Genomic DNA, 20,758 nt, shown 5'->3' on the forward strand with positions numbered 1-20,758 from the left:
GCATCATAGCACAAAGATCATTGTTAAATGGTAGAGCAAGCAGCACAATGAATGCTCTCTCTCCTAGCTAAGATGCTCTTAGCATTAAGAGGCTTTTGGGAAACCCAGCACTGAGCAGTAAGCTAATGGAGGAAACTGTACAGTTATGGCAGCATCATTGGGAAAGAGAGTCTCAGGGTTGACACCCTTTTTCTCTGGACAACCTTCAGTTCAGAGACAAATATTCAGCCCAGGAAAAGGGTTCAGCAGGTCAGAGTCAGATTGGGGCCATGGAGCCTGAATCGTCATCTTTATCAAAAACATCTGGATGGGCTTCATGAGAAAAGTTGGGTCCCTGAAACTGTACAGCATGCATTCATTCACTGTCTGAATTATCATGAAGAAAGAATTAAACTTATTTATGACCTTTCAAAGATTGATGGTACCACTCTCTCACTGCCTCCCTTTAGAACTAAAGACTGTTAATATAACAGTTTGCTTTCTGGAGTTCTGAACATCTGCTTGTATTTACACCAGAAAATAAACAGAACCAGACCCGTTATATGGAACGACTGTGTACTGTAGGTGGCAGTAATGTGCCAAATGGTGATTAATCTGCCATTCAATCTGAAAAGAAGAAAAGGAGGAGGAGCCTGGATAGCTGAATGGATAAACTCTTTCTCCTGAGGAGAACTTCAGCACCGTAGAGCTTCTAACAGGTCAGAGTTCAGCTTTCTCTCAGTTGGATGTTTTAATACAGTGTGATGGTTTAAACTGTTTTAATGAAGGTTAACATGATAAAATCAGAACATTGGTATTAAACAGCTGTCATGATTTTTCACTCTGGACTGGAGCTTTGAACGATGTGTTTGAGAAGTTCGTGTGATACCAGCTGGAGTTCCATATTAATGCTGCTGGTGTTTTCCTTTAACAACAACAACATCATCATCATCATCAATGGTGGACCAAAGGTTTGTTTACTGTTTGCTTTGAGAGTGCGTTCAGTTTTGGTGTTGATTTGAGTCGTCTGTGGAAACAATCAGCTTTCACTCTCCAAGCCTCACCCACTGATCGTTCAGATTTCACTGAAAAACTCTCACGTGTGTGTGTTTACTCTTAGTCACATGATTAATTCTCTATAAACTCAACACATCTCCTGCAGTGTGTGTGATTATAAAATTCAGAGAGTTATAAGTTGAAGCTGATTTTTTTTTTTTTACCAACACTTTTACAGAAACACGATGTGATCATCATCACAGTGCAACTTTACAGAAATCTGGATGTAGTTTTAGAGCCTAATGAACAAGCCAGAGCTGTGCGATAGATTGGCGACCTGCCCAGGTGAACTCCACCGGTCACCTGAAGTCAGCTGGGATTGGCTCCAGCTTCCCCCCTGACCCTGATGGATAAACACTAGAGATTTTTTTTAGGGGAATTTTAAGCCTTTATTCATCACATGTACATTAGAGCACAGTGAAATTCTTTCTCTGCATTTAATCCATCTGGGGATGTGAACATGAACACACACACAGAGCAGTGGGAAGCCCGGGGAGCAGTTGGGGGTTCTGTGCCTTGCTCAAGGGCACTTCAGCCGTTCTTGCTGGTCTCACCAGTGACCTTTTGGTCCCAAAGCTCCTTCTCTCACTTTTAGGCCATGACTTCCTAACAAGCCAGAGGCGATGGTGCTGAGCAAAAAACATCTCTGAGACGAAATGAGAGAAACTTTGAGAGAAATCAGCTTGAAAAGTGAACCTATCCACATCTGGATGATAACAGAGAGCGTGAATTATAAATCACACTAGGGGGAAGCCATGGCCTCGAGGTGATAGAAGCAGCTTTGGAACCAAAAGGTTGCCGATTTGATTCCCTGGACCAGCAGGAATTAATGAAGCGCCCTTGAGCAAGGCACTTAATCCCAACTGCTCCCTGGGTGGGGTGTGTCAGGGTCCTGTTGTACATCACTTTGGATAAAGGCCTGTAATGTAAATTATTATTGTGTACAGGTGTAGAAGAGTGAAGACACACACAGTACTGTGTGTGTGTGTGTGTGTATACAGCGTTTAAAGTGCAGACTGGGTTTTCACCGCTGCTGCAGCATCACACTTAAAATTCTGATTTAAATGAAACAGAACAGCAGTTAGAGTAACATTTGCCAAAGAGACATAACCAAGGGGAAGTGCATTACTCACATTTATTAGAACACCGGGCTAGAAATATTGAATAAAAGTGATGAGATGAAACTCATCCTCTTTCTCTTCCTCACCATGCTGGTGTCCTGCCATACCTCTCAAGCCTCAGGATGGCCACCATCACCAACATCTTTCTCCACCATCCCACCTGCCGCCCGTCTGCTGTCCCCCCGCCGCCTCTCTGCTTCCCCCCTGCTTGCCTGTCTTCCGTCACCCTGCCATCTCCCTGTTGATTCTCGGCAGTCTTTCACTTTGTGCTGTGCCAGATGAATGTGTAAAAGGAAGCAGTCTTCCCTCAGAATGCCAGATGGGCTCAGCTGATTTTCAGTATGAAGTCATCGGAGTTTCATTTCAGGGGAAATGTTAACAACAGCGCTGTCATTTTTTAATATAAATAATGAGCTCAAATTCACTGTTGTCCCTGTTTCAAACAGTAAATCTAAATAAGACATTCTGGTGCAAGAACAACACTCAAGGGGTCAAACTGTGCCGGTGACAGAAATGAGTGGAAAAAATAGACGACTTAAAGACTCGAGAGAGAAAGTGTCCTGAAGTGTGACAGTGTGTCTGGGAGGAGGAAACGTCGTCTTGGGAGGAGGAAACATCGCCTCAGGAGGAAGAACACTGATTGATTGATTGAAATTTAAATCTGAACTGACGCTTGAGCAGGACCCAGGACAAAAAACCCTGAACTCACAGGGCATAGCAAGGACACAAGGGAGGACATGTCCACTGAGGACAACTTAAACTTCTCAGTCTTACTGAACCCCAAATGATTCACTCAATCCAGACTTATTCACTTTGAAATGAAGTATACTTAAACAGAACTGGTTCAAACTTTTCCAATGTGAAATATCGAAATCCAACTGATTCACGGCCATCGGTTTCACGAGAGAACTCATTTTCATGTGAAATCAACTCTAACTGATTAATTTTGAACTGAAACTAACTCCTACTGAATCCAAAAGTTTTCTTTTCCAAATTAATTCATTCTGAAAACCAACTGAGTGATTCACAGTGTTACAGCGAGTCATTCTCAATACAAACTGTAGCTTAACCTGATCGAACTCACTCTCACCGGACTCTTTCTGAATACAAAAGGAGTAAACAAACTGATCTGGACTCGACCTTAAATGTGTAAGAATTTGACCACTTGATGAGTTAATACCCCTCACATCAAACAAATGGGGGACAATATCTCATTGTAAGAAACAAGGAAATGTAAAGTCCCGCCTCCTCTTTCCCAAAAAAGCACCACCACCACTCTTGTAGAATTATCACTTGCTGAATACAGTGAAAAGCTGTTTTAGTCGATCTACAACTGGGTTCATACAATCTAACTTGAATCAGTTTACAGGGTGTTTCAAAAAAAATATTATTTGAGATGTAAATATCCCAGAATATCAATTTTTTTTAAACACCCTGTGTATAAAAAAGCCAATTACTAACTAAAAGCAGGGCAAAAAAATGCAAACTTCAACCAAAGTCTGAGAGACAGTCAAGATAACGGTGCTACCTTCTAACCTTCCCAAGTGGCATCAGCCAACAGTTGCATAATGACCTCGCTTAGCTCAGGTTTTAGCAAGAAAACATACAGAAATTCATGCATCAGTTCTTCCTGAGACCACTACAGCTCACAACATGGCAGATACGGAGCTGAACATTGTGAAAAAGTTCTCTTATTTTTGTAATTTTAATTCAAAAAGGTAAAATTTCATATTCGAGATTCATTACATGTAAAGTGAAGTATTTCAAGCCTTTTTTTGTTTTAATTTACAGCCCCGATTCCAAAAAAGTTGGGACAAAGTGCAAATTGTAAATAAAAACGGAATGCAATGATGTGGAAGTTTCAAAATTCCATATTTTATTCAGAATAGAACATAGATGACATATCAAATGTTTAAACTGAGAAAATGTATCATTTAAAGAGAAAAATTAGGTGATTTTAAATTTCATGACAACAACACATCTCAAAAAAGTTGGGACAAGGCCATGTTTCCCACTGTGAGACATCCCCTTTTCTCTTTACAACAGTCTGTAAACGTCTGGGGACTGAGGAGACAAGTTGCTCAAGTTTAGGGATAGGAATGTTAACCCATTCTTGTCTAATGTAGGATTCTAGTTGCTCAACTGTCTTAGGTCTTTTTTGTCGGATCTTCCATTTTATGATGTGCCAAATGTTTTCTATGGGTGAAAGATCTGGACTTCAGGCTGGCCAGTTCAGTACCCGGACCCTTCTTCTACGCAGCCATGATGCTGTAATTGATGCAGTATGTGGTTTGGCATTGTCATGTTGGAAAATGCAAGGTCTTCCCTGAAAGAGACGTCGTCTGGATGGGAGCATATGTTGCTCTAGAACCTGGATATACCTTTCAGCATTGATGGTGTCTTTCCAGATGTGTAAGCTGCCCATGCCACACGCACTAATGCAACCCCATACCATCAGGGATGCAGGCTTCTGAACTGAGCGCTGATAACAACTCGGGTCGTCCTTCTCCTCTTTAGTCCGAATGACACGGCGTCCCTGATTTCCATAAAGAACTTCAAATTTTGATTCGTCTGACCACAGAACAGTTTTCCACTTTGCCACAGTCCATTTTAAATGAGCCTTGGCCCAGAGAAGACGTCTGTGCTTCTGGATCGTGTTTAGATACGGCTTCTTCTTTGAACTATAGAGTTTTAGCTGGCAACGGCGGATGGCACGGTGAATTGCGTTCACAGATAATGTTCTCTGGAAATATTCCTGAGCCCATTTTGTGATTTTCAATACAGAAGCATGCCTGTATATGATGCAGTGCCGTCTAAGGGCCTGAAGATCACGGGCACCCAGTATGGTTTTCCGGCCTTGACCCTTACGCACAGAGATTCTTCCAGATTCTCTGAATCTTTTGATGATATTATTCACTGTAGATGATGATCTGTTCAAACTCTTTGCAATTTTACACTGTCGAACTCCTTTCTGATATTGCTCCACTATTTGTCGGCGCAGAATTAGGGGGATTGGTGATCCTCTTCCCATCATTACTTCTGAGAGCCGCTGCCACTCCAAGATGCTCTTTTTATACCCAGTCATGTTAATGACCTATTGCCAATTGACCTAATGAGTTGCAATTTGGTCCTCCAGCTGTTCCTTTTTTGTACCTTTTAACTTTTCCAGCCTCTTATTGCCCCTGTCCCAACGTTTTTGAGATGTGTTGCTGTCATGAAATTTCAAATGAGCCAATATTTGGCATGAAATTTCAAAATGTCTCACTTTCAACATTTTGATATGTTGTCTATGTTCTATTGTGAATACAATATCAGTTTTTGAGATTTGTATATTATTGCATTCCGTTTTTATTTACAATTTGTTCTTTGTCCCAACTTTTTTGTAATCAGGGTTGTAGATGATTATGGCTGATAGCTCGTGAAAATCAGAAATCCAGGATCTCAAATTATTAGAATATTTCCTAAGATTAATCAAAAAAGGATTTACAATACAGAAATGTCCAACTCCAGAAAAATGTGTTAATTTACACACACTATATACTTGGTTGGGGCTCCTTTACCACAAATTACTGCATCAGTGGGGTGTGGCATAGAGGTGATCAGTCTGTGGCACTGCTGAGGTGTTATTGAAGCCCAGGTTGCTTTGATGGTGACCTTCAGCTCATCTGTATTTTTGGGCCGGGCATTTCTCATCTTCCTCTTGACAATAGCCCATAAATTCTCTCTGGGGTTCAGGTCAGGCAAGTTGGCTGGCCAATCACACAAAGGAATATCAGGGTCAGCAAACCATTTGGTGGTAGTTTCGGCACTGTGGGCAGGTGCCAAGTCCTGCTGGAAAAGGAAATCGGCATCTCCATGAAGCTTGTTAGCAGATGGAAGCACGAAGTGCTCTAAAATCTCCTGGTAGATGCTGCATTGACTTTGGACTTGATAAAACCCACTGGACCAACACTAGCAGATGACATGGCACCCCAAATCATCACAGACTATGGAAACTTCACACTGGACTTCAAACACTTTGGATTCTGTGCCTCTCCACTCTTTTTCTCCAGACTCTAGGACCTTGATTTCCAAATGAAATGCAAAATTTACTTTCATCTGAAAAGAGAACTTTGGACCACTGTGCAACAGTCCAGTTCTTTATCTCCTTAGCCCAGATAAGACGCTTCTGACATTGTCTCTAGTTCAGGAGGGGCTTGATATTAGGAATGCAACAGTTGTAGCCCCTTTCCTGAAGATGTCTGTGTGTGTGGTGGCTCTTGATGCACTGACAACAGCCTCAGTCCACTCCTTGTGAAGCTCTCCCAAGTTCTTGAATCGACTTTTCTTGACTATTCTCTCAAGGCTGCACTCCTCCCTGTTGCTTGTGCACCTTTTTCCAGCCAGCCTTTTCAGCAATGACCTTCTGTGGCTTACCCTCCTTGTGGAGGGAGTCGATGATCATCTTCTGGACAATTGTCGAGCCAGCAGTCTTCATCATGATTGGGGTTGTGTGGACTGAACTAGACAGAGAGCTACATGGGATTTATACTGTTACTCAAACTCCAAATGAAATATTCTAATATTTTGAGATTTTTTTTTTCTTTTTTGCACTGTAGGCCATAATTATCAAAATTAAAATAGAAAAATGCTTGAAACATCTTTAGTTTGTGTAATGCATCTAGAATATGAGATGCGATCCTGAATCTATCAGGCATAATTTTTTTTTTTAAATGCACTGTATTGATTTCAGAAGAGTCGCAATTCTCCACACAAACTGCTGATGTGAGAGTTTTATTACTACTGCAGTCATGACCTCAGTAACACACTAATATATATATATATATATATATATATATATATATATATATATATATATATATATATATATATATATATATATATATCATATCATCACACTGAACCTCCTACTGTGTGGTTTTATTTGTTTTGTTCATTTCTCTTTTTCTAAAGGTGTTTTTTTTTTTTCAATGCACAGAAATCATGTTCTTGTTCTGTAGTTGTTGCTGTTGTAGAAATAAAAATGTTTCTTTTTGTTTCACACGCGGTCCTTATTAAAGTGGTGTAATGGGTAATGTGAGTGTCGAGTTTAAAACACACACACACACACACCTGTATATGTTTCTCTCAGTAATGTCAAGTCATTTTTGTTTCGCACTTTTAACAGGAGAGATTATTGCAAAGTGGCTGAATGGAAAAATATAAATGATTTTGAACCTATTTATAAATTTATTTATCCCGAATGATCGAGCCTCAGACGATAAGGGCCCCATCATGGTGTGTGCATATAAGGACTCCACTAAGGACCAAGACCTTGTGAAGTATACGCTCAGTACCTCGCGTCTGTCTGTACCAAGCCTCGAGCCTCTGTGCTCCTCTCTGGTTTTGACTTTGCTTTACTGATTTGGACTCTGCCTTTTGCTTTTTCTCTGATACTCAGGTTTGTGCCTCATATGCCCCTTGCCTGTATATCAAGTCTGTTTTTTCCTGATGCTATTGTGGTGTTTACCTGCTCAAAATAAACCTTCCTGCATTTACATCCATCTGCAGCCACCCTTTACCAACATGTGTATAAAATCTCCAGTCAGAACAATTAGAAACCTTATATTTCAGTGAAAACAGTACAACATTATCAAGTGTTGAAACTGAGAATTTTTTTTTTTTTTTTTAAATATAAGCTTATTTTGAATTTGATGTCAGCAACACATTTCAGAAAAGTTGGGACAGGGGCGTGTTTACCACTGTGTTGCATCACCTCTACTTTTAACAACACTCTGTAAATGTTTGGGAACTGAGGAGACCAACTGCTGTAGTTTTGAAAGAGAAATGTTGTTCCATTCTTGCCTGATATACAATTTCAGCTGCTCAACAGTTCGGGTCTCCTTTATCATATTTTGCGCTTCATAATGCACCAAATGTCTTAAATGGGAGACAGGTCTGGACTGCAGCAGGCCAGATTAGCACCCGGACTCTTACTCTGGAGCCATGCAGTTTTATGTGCAGAAAGCGGTTTGGTGTTGTCTTGCTGAAAGAAGGAAGGCCTTCACTGAAAAAGATTTTGTCTGGATGGCAGCATGTTGCTCTGAAACGTGTTTATATCGTTCAGCTGATATTAATGATGCCTTCCCAGATGTACAAGTTTCCCATGTTATGTGCACTAATGCCCCCTCATACCATCACAGATGCTGGATTTTGAGCTGTGCACTGATAACAAGCCGGATGGTCCCTCTCCTCTTTAGCCTGGAGGACGTGGTGTCCATGGTTTCTAAAAAGAATTTCTACTTTTGATTCGTCAGACCTCGGGACAGTTTTCCACTTCGCCTCAGTCCATCTTAAAAGCGCTCGGGCCCAGAGAAGGGGGCGGGGTTTCCGGATATTGTTTATATCTGATTTTAACTTGCGTTTGTGGATGCAGTAATGAAGTGTTTTCACAGACGATGGTTTTCTGAAGTTTCCTGAGCCCATACAGTGATTTCCACTACAGACACATGTCTGCTTTTAAATCAGTGTCTCCTGAGGGTTTGAAAATCACAGGCATCCAATGTCAGTTTTCAGCCTTGTGTCTTGCATACAGAGATTTCTCCAGATTCTCTGAATCTTTTAATGATATTATGGACCGTAGATGATGTGATCCACAAATTCTGTGCAGTTTTACATTGAGGAACGTTATTCTTAAATTGTTGCACTGTTTGCCCACGCAGTCTTTCACAGAGCGGTGAACCCCGCCCCATCTTTACTTCTGAAAGACTCCGCCTCTCTGGGAGGGTCTTTTTATACCCAATCATCTGACTGACCTGTTACCAATCGAAATTACACAACTTCCAGTCTTTTGTTGCCGCTGTCCCAACTTTTTTGAAACGTGTTCCTGGCACTAAATTCAAAATGAGCATTTTTTTCTCCCAAAAAATGATAAATGTTGAAACTGGGAATTTTTTTTTTTCTATTTGCAATGAAACATATGGCTTCTATGACTTTGCAAATCATGTTTTGTTTTTAATGATGTTTTACACAGCGTCACAATTTTTTTTTTTTTTTTTTTGGAATTGGGGTTATTTTATTATATGTGAGGCTTTGCACAGAATCAGTTTATAGAAATGTCCTTCAAAGTCAGTTTTTACATTGAATACATTTCAGAGCTTGTACTTTTATTTGAGTAAAGAAGTTGAATCAGTATTTCTAATTTTACTGAAATATCTTTACACCAGTATCAATACTTTCTATTTAAGTGAAGAATGTGTGTACTTTTGTGTCATCTGAAAATACACCATGATTCTTCCAGACATGAGGGACTGGGGATAAAATCCCAGAGATGCTGCATCAATAACGACATCATACCCGTCCACATGGAAAACAAATGCTGTCTGAGTTTACAGAGCTGGAGGAGCAGACAGAGAGGTTAAATACACCAATAAAACATTATCAATGATAGCTGATTTATATTACACACCATCACCCTCAGTTGTCACATGACCTTTGACCTGAATGCAGGCAGCACACATCCATATAGATCTACCTTAAAGAGATCATCACTGTTGCATTGCCATGGAGACGGTCACCATGGGAACACAGCTGTCATCCTCACTGTGCTCTTCAGAGAGACGAGCATCTAAAAAGACACACACACACACACTGTCTCTTGGTTCCAGGTGTTCTCGCATTCTTCTGGTGTGTTTTGCGCACTTTTCAGGCCATAGGCTGGTGTAAATGGTGTGTGTGTGAGAGAGAGAGAGATCAGTAGTGAATATAAAAATAAATTCAGCAGTGTTTATCAGAGAACCAAGAAATAAAACCATTTATTCTATTACATCTCTCTCTCTCTCTCTCTCTCTGAAAGTTGCTCAGCTGTGAAGAAAAGCAATCATGTTAAACTAACACAGGTGATTTTCTCCTCTCTTTCTCTGCAGAATGTAATCAGTTACATTTGAAAGTCAAATAGATCAAAATATTTTTGAGCAGAATGTAAATCAGAGAAACCTCATGCTGCTCAGCATCACGCTAATGAAATAAACGAAGCCTGTACTAATTAAATCTGTTCTTCACAATGAGAGAGAGAGCGAGCACGGGACACCTCACTGTCCTCTCTGACACTTTTTATTTCAGACATCCTCATTTAGAGACCTGGTTTAACTCAGTCATGTCTCCAAAGAGGAAAATGTGCCATCTGTCCATCATCCAGAACCACAGCACAAACACACAGCATGTCAATCACACACCACTTATTGGGGGGGTTAGAGGGAGGTAAAGGAGGAAGAAAAGATGAAGGCACAGGAAAAGAAAGACGAGGAAAAGTAATGGGAAGACGAATGAGAATGAACAGAAGAGCCATTGGTTGAGGGGAAAAAAGAAACATAGCCAGTAGTTTGTGGTGTTCGTATGTGTGAAAAACAGTTGAATGAAGAGGGGAAAAACCCACTTGAGTAGTTAAAGTGCACTGACCCCACACTCATCACACTTCAGACTGAAATTAATATTCTGTTTCCTCATGCCACAGAGAATGAACGCACACACACACACATTGTATCAAGCTTATGCACACAACTTATTCTCAATGTTTTTTGTGTGTTTTGCATTTTTTTTTCTTTACACAGCTTTTGTAAATCGGTGAGAATCACAGGGACTTTTTAGTGTAAATGATTTTGTGATTGTGAGCTGACGTGTGTCTCCGCCACAGAGTATGTGTGTGTGAGGGAGAGAATCGTGTGGAGGCAGCTGTAATAATGGTGATGTTCAGGGCGAGTAATTATCCTCTCCACTGGCGCAGGAGAGAAAAACAACACGACATCCCTAGGCAGTGTTTATATCGAACCCTGACACACTGAAAGGTCAGAAAGTCTCTTTGCTAATCGGAGTCTCCTCTGAGACTCATCACTGCTGTCAGGACAGATTCACTCTGAACACCGGCAGGGAGACAGGGAGCAAAACAAATAAATGCATGAATTTCTCCTTCATCCTGTTACTTTTACTTCCTGTTACTCTCCTTAGCCCTGGTAAAACTCTTCTGACGGGCTTGATATTGCTTTTTTCCAGGAAAGTTGGTGCTTCATATCACTTAGTCATGAAATAAAACTTTTTGTTTGAGTCAATTCTTATGGTTTTAGTGTCTCGTTACACTCTGCTGCGACCGCTTTGTTGTTTTTTTTTAATGTGATCCCTGCTGTAGTTTGCAGAACAGTGGTTCTATGGTGTGTGTGTGTGTGTGTGTAATGCATGTCCCCCGTATGAATAGTTGAAAGTTGCACTTACAAGATGCTTTGAATACTTAGTTTTGCTACAATGGTTTAGCTCCTAGGCGGCACGGTGGTGTAGTGGTTAGTGCTGTCGCCTCACAGCAAGAAGGTCCGGGTTCGAGCCCCGTGGTCGGCGAGGGCCTTTCTGTGTGGAGTTTGCATGTTCTCCCCGTGTCCGCGTGGGTTTCCTCCGGGTGCTCCGGTTTCCCCCACAGTCCAAAGACATGCAGGTTAGGTTAACTGGTGACTCTAAATTGAGCGTAGGTGTGAATGTGAGTGTGAATGGTTGTCTGTGTCTATGTGTCAGCCCTGTGATGACCTGGCGACTTGTCCAGGGTGAACCCCGCCTTTCGCCCGTAGTCAGCTGGGATAGGATCCAGGCCGTGACCTTGCAGAGGATAAGCAGCTACAGATAATGGATGTATGAATGGGTTTTGGACTCCAATCCCCATGATAACTTTAGGACTGCAGTTGTGATGAACAGTTTTACACTCAAGTCTCCATCAATGAACAGTTGATAAATTCAATAAAACAGACTTCCTGTTAAACTATAATGCATTTCCTGGTTACACAGTTGTACTTTGTGACTCTATAGGACACAGTTATAGAAGTGAGTTATTTATAATCACGCTATCTGTTATCACCCAGATGGGGATGGGTTCTCTTTAGAATCTGGTTCCTCTCAGGGTTTCTTCCTCGTGTCGTCTGAGGGAGTTTTTCCTCACCACCATCACCTCAGGGTTCATCATCAGGGATAAATTAGGGATAAAATTGCTCATATTTAAAGCCTTTAATTTTCTGTAAAGCTGCTTTGTGGCAATGTTAAAAGTGCGATAAAAATAAACTTGACTTGACTATAAAGCTGTCCAGATTAGTGGGCACCCCTGTCCGATCCCTCATTTTCATTTTGACTGGACAGTGAAGAACAAACACACTTCCGAGTACAGCAGTTCTATATACAATGGAAAATCTTTTCCATTGCCTGAAACAACTAAACACTAGCATCAGCCACATAAAGTTTTAATTATTGATCAGTAGCATAAAATAGTATCTATTGTCTAAGACATTTATTTATATTTCATATTTAAACGTCTATGTAAATTAATACATAGAAAGCCTGGCCAGGCGCTGAACGCCCTTCTGCCTTCACTTTGAGAGATATGGGTGTTTTACAAGAGAAATTCAGGGTGAGCAGGAGCCTCGGGAGTCTATAGGGTTCTTCACTGTCACACGCACACACCTTCTCACTCCTTGTCCTATGGCTGTAGTCCCTGTAAATCACATGCTCATTTTTTGAACAGAGAGGCAGAAAGAGGGATCAATGGGGGTAGATGGAGAGAGAGAGAGGGATGAAGGGGTAGATGGAGAGAGAGAGGGATGAAGGGGTAGATGGAGAGAGAGAGGGATGAAGGGGTAGATGGAGAGAGAGAGGGATGAATGGGGTAGATGGAGAGAGAGAGAGGGATGAATGGGGTAGATGGGGAGAGAGAGAGAGAGGGATGAATGGGGTAGATGGGGAGAGAGAGAGAGAGAGGGATGAATGGGGTAGATGGGGAGAGAGAGAGAGAGAGGGATGAATGGGGTAGATGGGGAGAGAGAGAGAGAGAGGGATGAATGGGGTAGATGGGGAGAGAGAGAGAGAGAGGGATGAATGGGGGTAGATGGAAGCCGGTGCGCAAACATTCTGAGATCCTCCAGAATTCTTTAATAATCTGGAATAAATTGAAGGCTGCACGTTGATGGATTACTTTGTTCTTCTACGCCCTTTTTGAGGAATGTACTGTCAGACTTTCACGGACTTAAACTAAAGTCTGAAGAGTTGGGATCGCTCCTTTTTTCCCCGTTTTTCCCGGCGGGATTGTTTCTGTCTTTTGGAAAGCGCGCGGGTGCTGCGCGGTGTTGGGTATACCGGTACCGCTTACGCAGTGTTTGGACTAAAGACTCTGCCCTAAAGGCTATTTTCTCTCTCTCACACTTTGCACCATTACACAATAAATATTCACATTGAAAGTATTAAGAAAGCGCGTTTCATGAACCGAGTTAAAGAATTTGTTGACAACTCGCATTGAGTTTGTTACAACACGGTCAACTCTGTCAGATGTTTGTTTTGTTTTCCCCCTGATCTCACCATTAAAGCCTTAATTCACAAGAATTTATTTTGCATCAATCATCTGTGTCTCTGACAAAGAAAAAATCATCCATTATGCTGCAGTTTGTTCCACAGAAAGACCGGATTTGGTGAACGATTGTGTGCATACACCGTCAGTTTGCAAGGCATTTTGATGGAATCTTATAGTTCCTGCCGAAGAATCTCCACAGGTCTTCAGTTCTAAATCTTTAAAAATTCCTAAAAATGTTTGGGAGCAGAGATAATACTGCTTCTGTGTTGTTCGCTCGTAGCCTTCCCTTGTTAAAGGAACATTTTATAACCTTGAATAAGTCCACTCTGAAAAGTCCCTAACAGTGTGAAACCTGTTTGGCTGTTCTTCAGTTCCAGGTGCAGGTTCCACTGCGAGCTGCTGAACAGCAGTGGCCTCCTTTTGCAGTTTAAGACCTGTATCTAACATGTTCCCCTGATCCGGGGTCAGTTTGGGCAGCTCCCCGAGCAGATCCTTCCTGCAGGATGGATCACAGGTCTCAGCACTGTCGAGGTTTTAATAAAAGTCTGTCGCTGTTCTCCTCATTTCAGCTGCCTGTGCTGTTGTAATTTCATCAGGATGTCTGAGATGCAGCATCTGGTCCTGGTGGTTTATTTTCTTTGGGAGGTTGAAAGAAAAGGCACTGGAATCATCCAGGTCCTGGATGCTGGAGATACTGGATCTCATTAAAGCTGCTTTAGTTTCTTCAAGGTAGAAAGAACTTCCAGCCTTTCTTTTTTCCTTCCACTAGATTGCTCATGCAAGCCTTATTCTTATTAATAATTTGAGTTTCTCCTTAAGCCTATTTCTGTCCAAATTCTTGAATTATACCCTTTACCATCCCTGGTGTGTGTGTGTGTGTGTGTGTGTTGTTTTCCTCTGACAGGTGAAAAACATTTCCCCATCTCAAACCAAGAAACCAAACTGTTAAAATCCCCTTTCCTTTTCCTCCACTCCTCCCAGAAAGCCCCAAATCTTTCACAAAACCCTTCACTCTGAGCAGGTTTGTAGCTTGTAAAATCTTTTGCTTTTTACTAAAATCTGTGTCTGACATCATTAAATCTGCTGTGACTTGGGGATGATCTGAAAAACCAGTGTGGAGCACAATGGCTTTAAAAACTCTGCTTTCTGTGTGTTTTAGTGACGTAAACCTGCCCAGTGTCGCTGCAGTGATCCTTTTTATTACTAGCTTTAGTTCATGATGAATTTTATTAACAGTTGGAGGTTTTGGACTGAACATTTCTTAGGACTTATTGAGAGGAACAACCTATTGGGGATCTCTCCTGAGAACTACAGGTTTACGCCACCTGTAGGAATGCTGAAGTGATGTCAGCTGGCTTACTTGTGTGACATTAGCAGGAAATTCTCATGAAGATTTTTATATTTCTTTTTATTAAAATTGTGCTGCATTTCCTCCATCACATAAATGCTCAATAAAGCCTGGACTTCACGGTCTGTCCATTGACCTGTGTGGGTTTTTATTTTTATTTATTTATTTTTTAAAGTTTTTTAATGCTAATATTAAAAGCTGTTGTTTACACGGATAACGTTTTACAGAGATTCTCAAAAATGGCGGTTCCCTGTGCTGCACTGGCTCGTGTTCAACCAATCACTGCACACTTCCATCACTCAGGGTTCCTCTTGTGCTGAGTGAGAACCTACTCTGAAACAGGAGCTAAAAAGTCCCTCAAAACAGCGTTCTAAGAACTATGATCATCTTCAGGTCCTGCAGTGTAGACTCTCAAAAAACGGGGAACTTCCTCCAACAGTTCTAAGAACCATGAAAAAGTTCCTCCAGTCCAAAAGCACCTATTGACTGAGTCCCTTCGAAGACTGTGGGTGTGGTCCCTCCCTCTTCCTGTCTAAACCTGAAGTTTGTATTGAAGTTCCAATCCCCTCATATTAACAATAGACATTTCAACACGACTCTTGTAGTGTGTTCTGATGTGTGTATGGTCATACCCTCTCAGAGGAAAATCACATCAATATTTTTCTGTTGGGGTGGCACAGTGGTGTAGTGGTTAGCGCTGTCGCCTCACAGCAAGAAGGTCCTGGGTTCGAGCCCCGTGGCCGGCGAGGGCCTTTCTGTGCGGAGTTTGCATGTTCTCCCCGTGTCCGCATGGGTTTCCTCCGGGTGCTCCGGTTTCCCCCACAGTCCAAAGACATGCAGGTTAGGTTAACTGGTGACTCTAAATTGAGCGTAGGTGTGAATGTGAGTGTGAATGGTTGTCTGTGTCTATGTGTCAGCCCTGTGATGACCTGGCGACTTGTCCAGGGTGAACCCCGCCTTTCGCCCGTAGTCAGCTGGGATAGGATCCAGCTCGCCTGCGACCCTGTAGAACAGGATAAAGCGGCTACAGATAATGAGATATGAGATTTTTCTGTTGGACAAATTTTCTCACCATTAATTCCATTGAGCTTTTTTCTGTCCCTGCCATCATTTATATTAAAAAGACTGAATTCTCAGCTTCTGAATGGAGAGAATCAGAAAGTGAAGAGTGTGTAAGGGCAGCAGTGCGGAAAGACTGGGTGTGGTCCTTATTTACACTCTTCTAGCAGAGACTTTTTCCCTTCCTTTATTTTTGCTCAATGTGTTTTTAATAACATCACATTTTTGTTCAAATTCATCATAGTTTGCTGTATTTTTGTTGCTACAGATGCTATAAATGCATCTCCTCCCAACTGATACATTGACGTCTGATACATTTGAAAAATTATCATCCCACGATTCCTCATCCTGCTCTGTCTGAATGTTTACTGAAGCTGAGGGAGCCCAGCACTGTCTGACCGATAAAACGCCAGACAGAAGAAGACAGACAGTCGGACATGCAGAGAGACAGACAGGAGCAGAAGGAGAGTCAGACAGTTGGACACAGAGAGACAGTTGGACAGAGAGAGAGACAGACAGGTGAGTCAGGTTTTTTTTTCCTCCCTCATTTAGTCCAAGTGTGAATATGCAAATGAGCTTGACTCTGTCATGATGACCTCAGTGTTGATTTAATGCCAGGATCGGAGTACACCAGTTCAGCCTGATTTTGACCCGAGTTTGTCATTGCTGACAAACTTCCAGTGTTGGGCCCGAATATGAGCATCAGGAATAGCAAACAGGGATTGTAGTGTGACAAAATCGAAGAACAGTGATGTGGGTTCTGGGACAATCCACAACACCAAAACCTCTAGCATGTCACAAGTTCCTGCATTTTCTTGCCTAGTTTAATAACTCCTACAATGTGTTCCTTGATGTAGCCATGATTAGCAATTTCTTGACCCTCCTCCCAGACATGTGAGGATATGAATGATTGATCGCAGTCCAACTTGTGTTCCAGTCTCGCGAACAAGACACGGAATTTATGGCACTATGATTGACACCATGTCAGAGGAGTCAATCACAAAAGATAAAAATATGTCTAATGCCAGCATCAAACAGCATGTTTATTTATATCAGCTAATTAAACATACAAGAAAAGTCTGTCTGTTACGTTCCAGTATGTCTGAAAAGACCAACAGATTGAGACACCGTGCTATAATGAAAAATATCACCCTTTATTGCTCTGAGCCTCAGAGGTGTGCTTAGTTTTGTGTGTGTGTGTGTGAGAGAGGGAAACACAAACACTTCCTGTGCAACTCAAATCTGCCTTCGGATGAAATATTTTTCAGACTTTTATGCAGAAGATTAAAGAGGGGAAAAAATGCTGAAGCTGAACCATGGCTCCTCACAGATTCACTCCAATGCTAATTCATAATGGCTAATTAATCAAATGGTAATTTATAAAAGCTTATTAATGGAATGCTCATTCATGGCAGCTTATTCATCAATGCTAATTAATCAAAGGCTAATTTATAACAGCTTATTCATCATACAGCAAACTTCTCTCAATATTAAGTATATTACAAAGATATTTTACACATTTTGAAGTGACTCTACAGATAAAATTACAAGTATTAAGGAGATCTCAGAATTATTGTTTTCAAAATTACAAAGTCTAAAAATTGTATGACTAAGTATTCAACACACACACACACACACACACACCATTCTTTTAACAGACTTCTAAATGAGGACTGTTTAGTTTTCTTGGCACTCGCACTCGTCAGGGTTGAACATGCTCTCTGGTTATTTTTCAGCAGGAGGAACTTTTGGAAAACTTGTTGCCAGAACAGGAAGCTTGAATGACGTCAAATATAAGCAGATTTCTGAGGAAAGCGTGTTCCAGTCAGCCAGAAATCTGCATTTGGGGTAGAAAGAGACATTCCAACAGGACAATGAGGCAAAACACGGGGCAAAAAGACAAAGATGTGGCTTTAAAAAAAGAAGGTCTGTGTTCTGGAAAGGCAGAGTCAACGTCCCAACTTAAATCCAGTTGAAAATTTGTGGCAGGACCTGAACATTACTGACCCATTAACATTCTCTAATTCAGCAGAGTTGGAGAAATTGTGCACTGGGACGCGTCTGAGAACTCAAATCTATCACTGCTGTGAAAGGACAGTTCACACTGAGAGGGTGAATACTTACTGACTCAGGAGTGTTTAGGTTTTTTTTTTAATTTTCATGTCTGAGACATTTAAATATTTCTGTAGAGAGTCACTTTAAAATGAGCCCATTATTATATACACGCTTAAATTTAATGCTGCAGTTGAACAAACAAACGGAACACTCCCTCGGGGTGATGATGATCCGGAGTCACTGTGTACAACAACTCCAGTTACTGATTTATGGAGTGTCCTGTCCATTCTGCTTCGAACTCAGCTCCTCCTGATGAATGAAATCTGGAACCTTCTACAGTTTTTTAAAAATGTTCATTGACTGAGTCTCTCTGCATGAAGCTGAACACACACATCTGCTCTCAACGACTCGATAGTAAGCACTTCAAGAATCGGGTCACAGTGTATGGTTAGAGACACAGCCCGTGTGTGTGTGTGTGTGTTGGGATTCAGAGGCAGTTAAACTCTGTGTGACCCCACATTCTCTGCAGATGAATCAGGTTTAATTTCAGTGTCTCTGCGGGAGTGTGGTCGTGTCCCTGTGACAGATTACTGCTCAATGACCTGTTCAATAATGGATGACGGAGGACGCACCGCTATCCATCATCACCGCCATTTCCTTTTCCTCTCTGATGTTTCTCTGTGTAATGAATGGTGATTCTAACTAGAGGCGATTCTATTAGCACCCTACATTACACAGAATTAACTCACCATGCCATGATGGACAAGGAGACAGAGCGGGTTGGCCGTCCACCACAGACAGTCAGACGGAGTTTAATCTGAATTCTCATGATGGGATTTAATTACAGAACCCACAGAGCTACAGAGTGGAGTTTAAACTGGATGGTAGGCCAGAGAGAGAGAGAGAGAGAGAGACAGACAGACATACAGAAAGGGAAGGAGAGGCTGTGTAAAACCTTTCCAGACTAATTTTAGCGAGTACAATGTGATTACTGTTTCTCTCTGCCAATAGTACTCTGTCTGTCTGTCTCATTTCTGTCTGTCTCCTTGCTGTCACCTCAAATCAAGTTATCATCATCATCACTGTATCCATCTGTAGTGTTTGGGTTTCAAGAGGATAAAATAAATTTTACTTGATCAGAAACTGAGACCAACATTTACTTTGAACTTCACAAAGACTGACTTACTGATTAACTAACACACACACGACACTGTTCCTCTTCACCTGCATCAATAAAGCACAGAGTGTGTGTGTGTTAGTCATGGTGACATTCTCTGACCTTTACAATTGGCTTTTTTCCAGTATGCCCACTTTCAACTGATTGTCTTCAGCTGTTCTTTCTTTCTTTCTTTCTTTCTTTCTTTCTTTCTTTCTTTCTTTCTTTCTTTCTTTCTTTCGTTCATTCACACATACATACCCTGGAGTGTGGGTGTGGTAGTCAGTGGATGTTGTTGTGGTTAAAGTGTGCAGCACTGTGAGAAGAATCTCTGACAGATGAGGTAAAAAAAACCCTGATCATTTAAATTAGACGATTCATAAATTAGTGTACTAGTAAAGAGACATGGTGTTCCCTTTCTCACTCACTCACACGCGCGCACTTTGTCATCTGTCTGTTGATTCTCTTTCCCTTTAACACTTCTCCCAGTTTTTCCCATTTCTGTCATGGTCCACAAAGACCATGTACTTGGGGGGGGGATGGAAGCCCTTTCACATGAAAAACTAATCGATCATATGGAGAGCTCAGACCTCCATCAAGGACAATAGTTGACTCTTTGATATGCAAATCTGAAAGCCCAACAACTTCACAGGTCTGGATATATTTCCAAAACTATTAGAATGATGTGCCTACATGTGTATCCCAGAGGATCACTGGTACCTGTGAATGTGGATTATGATATGGAGTCATTGGCCCAAAAGGTAAATGACCTTACCTCTAGTTTTGCAGTACCCTTGACTGGGTAGTGCCCCTTCAAAAGTGATCTACAAAGGGTAGGGGTTGGAATCTTTATCTAGGAAATGGGACAACACTTATGTCATCAATAGCCGACGATGGCACGTACGCAGCACGCCAGTGAAGAGGGATCCCCAGAGGTTTCCACAGTGCCAGGTGTGGTGTTGCCCCTTATACAGGCGGGAATCATCATGCTCTGTTTAATAAATGGAGAATAGTATTGTATATTTTATCTAAAAGCCTGTAGCTATATAAAAGCGACTGTTATGAACTATTCTTGTGACAAATCTGACCAAATTTGCAATAAAGAACAAAATGGATTAATCGACTGATAATATCCAGGAAGTGTGTTTACACATCAGCTATTGCAGTGTAGTTCTGCACAGAGACATTTCTGCCCTGCGCTGATATCAGGTGGGTGAGGAAGTGTAGAAAATGCGCTGCTGGATCATTTTCCATGAAGCTTGAAAATAAATAACTGTTGTTACTCTCAAATTACCATTTACCTGAAATTCTATTGATCTCGTGAATAGTGATTTTTCTGAACTGCTTGTTATAATGGCCTAGCTATATATTCCTTTGCATCTGCATTAGTCTGACATTTTCAATGGATTTTCAATTTTTTTCATGATTATTTGCAAAGATAAACTACATTGGGCTTCTTTCCCCACACTGTTAGAAATCCTGCATGTGACACTGCCTCAGCTCACAAAGCATTCTGAGAATTTTCTTCTACCACTGTTTGGAGTCTGCGAATGCTTTGTTTGGAGGGTCAGTTTGAGGGCTAGATAACTACTATCCCCCAATCCCCAAAAGAAATGGGACATCCTTCCCCATGCCAG

At 41.4% G+C, this 20,758-nt stretch overlaps 1 long non-coding RNA gene across 1 annotated transcript; it reads left to right on the plus strand.

The window, feature by feature from the left end:
• Positions 1-621: 621 nt before the first annotated feature.
• On the plus strand, positions 622-14,917 carry LOC132875307 (uncharacterized). Its single transcript, XR_009651790.1, has 4 exons — positions 622-698; positions 14,073-14,232; positions 14,408-14,524; positions 14,663-14,917. It is a non-coding gene; the product is annotated as an uncharacterized LOC132875307 (long non-coding RNA).
• Positions 14,918-20,758: the final 5,841 nt, after the last annotated feature.

Source organism: Neoarius graeffei, chromosome 27 (assembly GCF_027579695.1).
Source record: "Neoarius graeffei isolate fNeoGra1 chromosome 27, fNeoGra1.pri, whole genome shotgun sequence".
In the NCBI taxonomy this organism is placed as follows: Eukaryota; Metazoa; Chordata; class Actinopteri; order Siluriformes; family Ariidae; genus Neoarius; species Neoarius graeffei.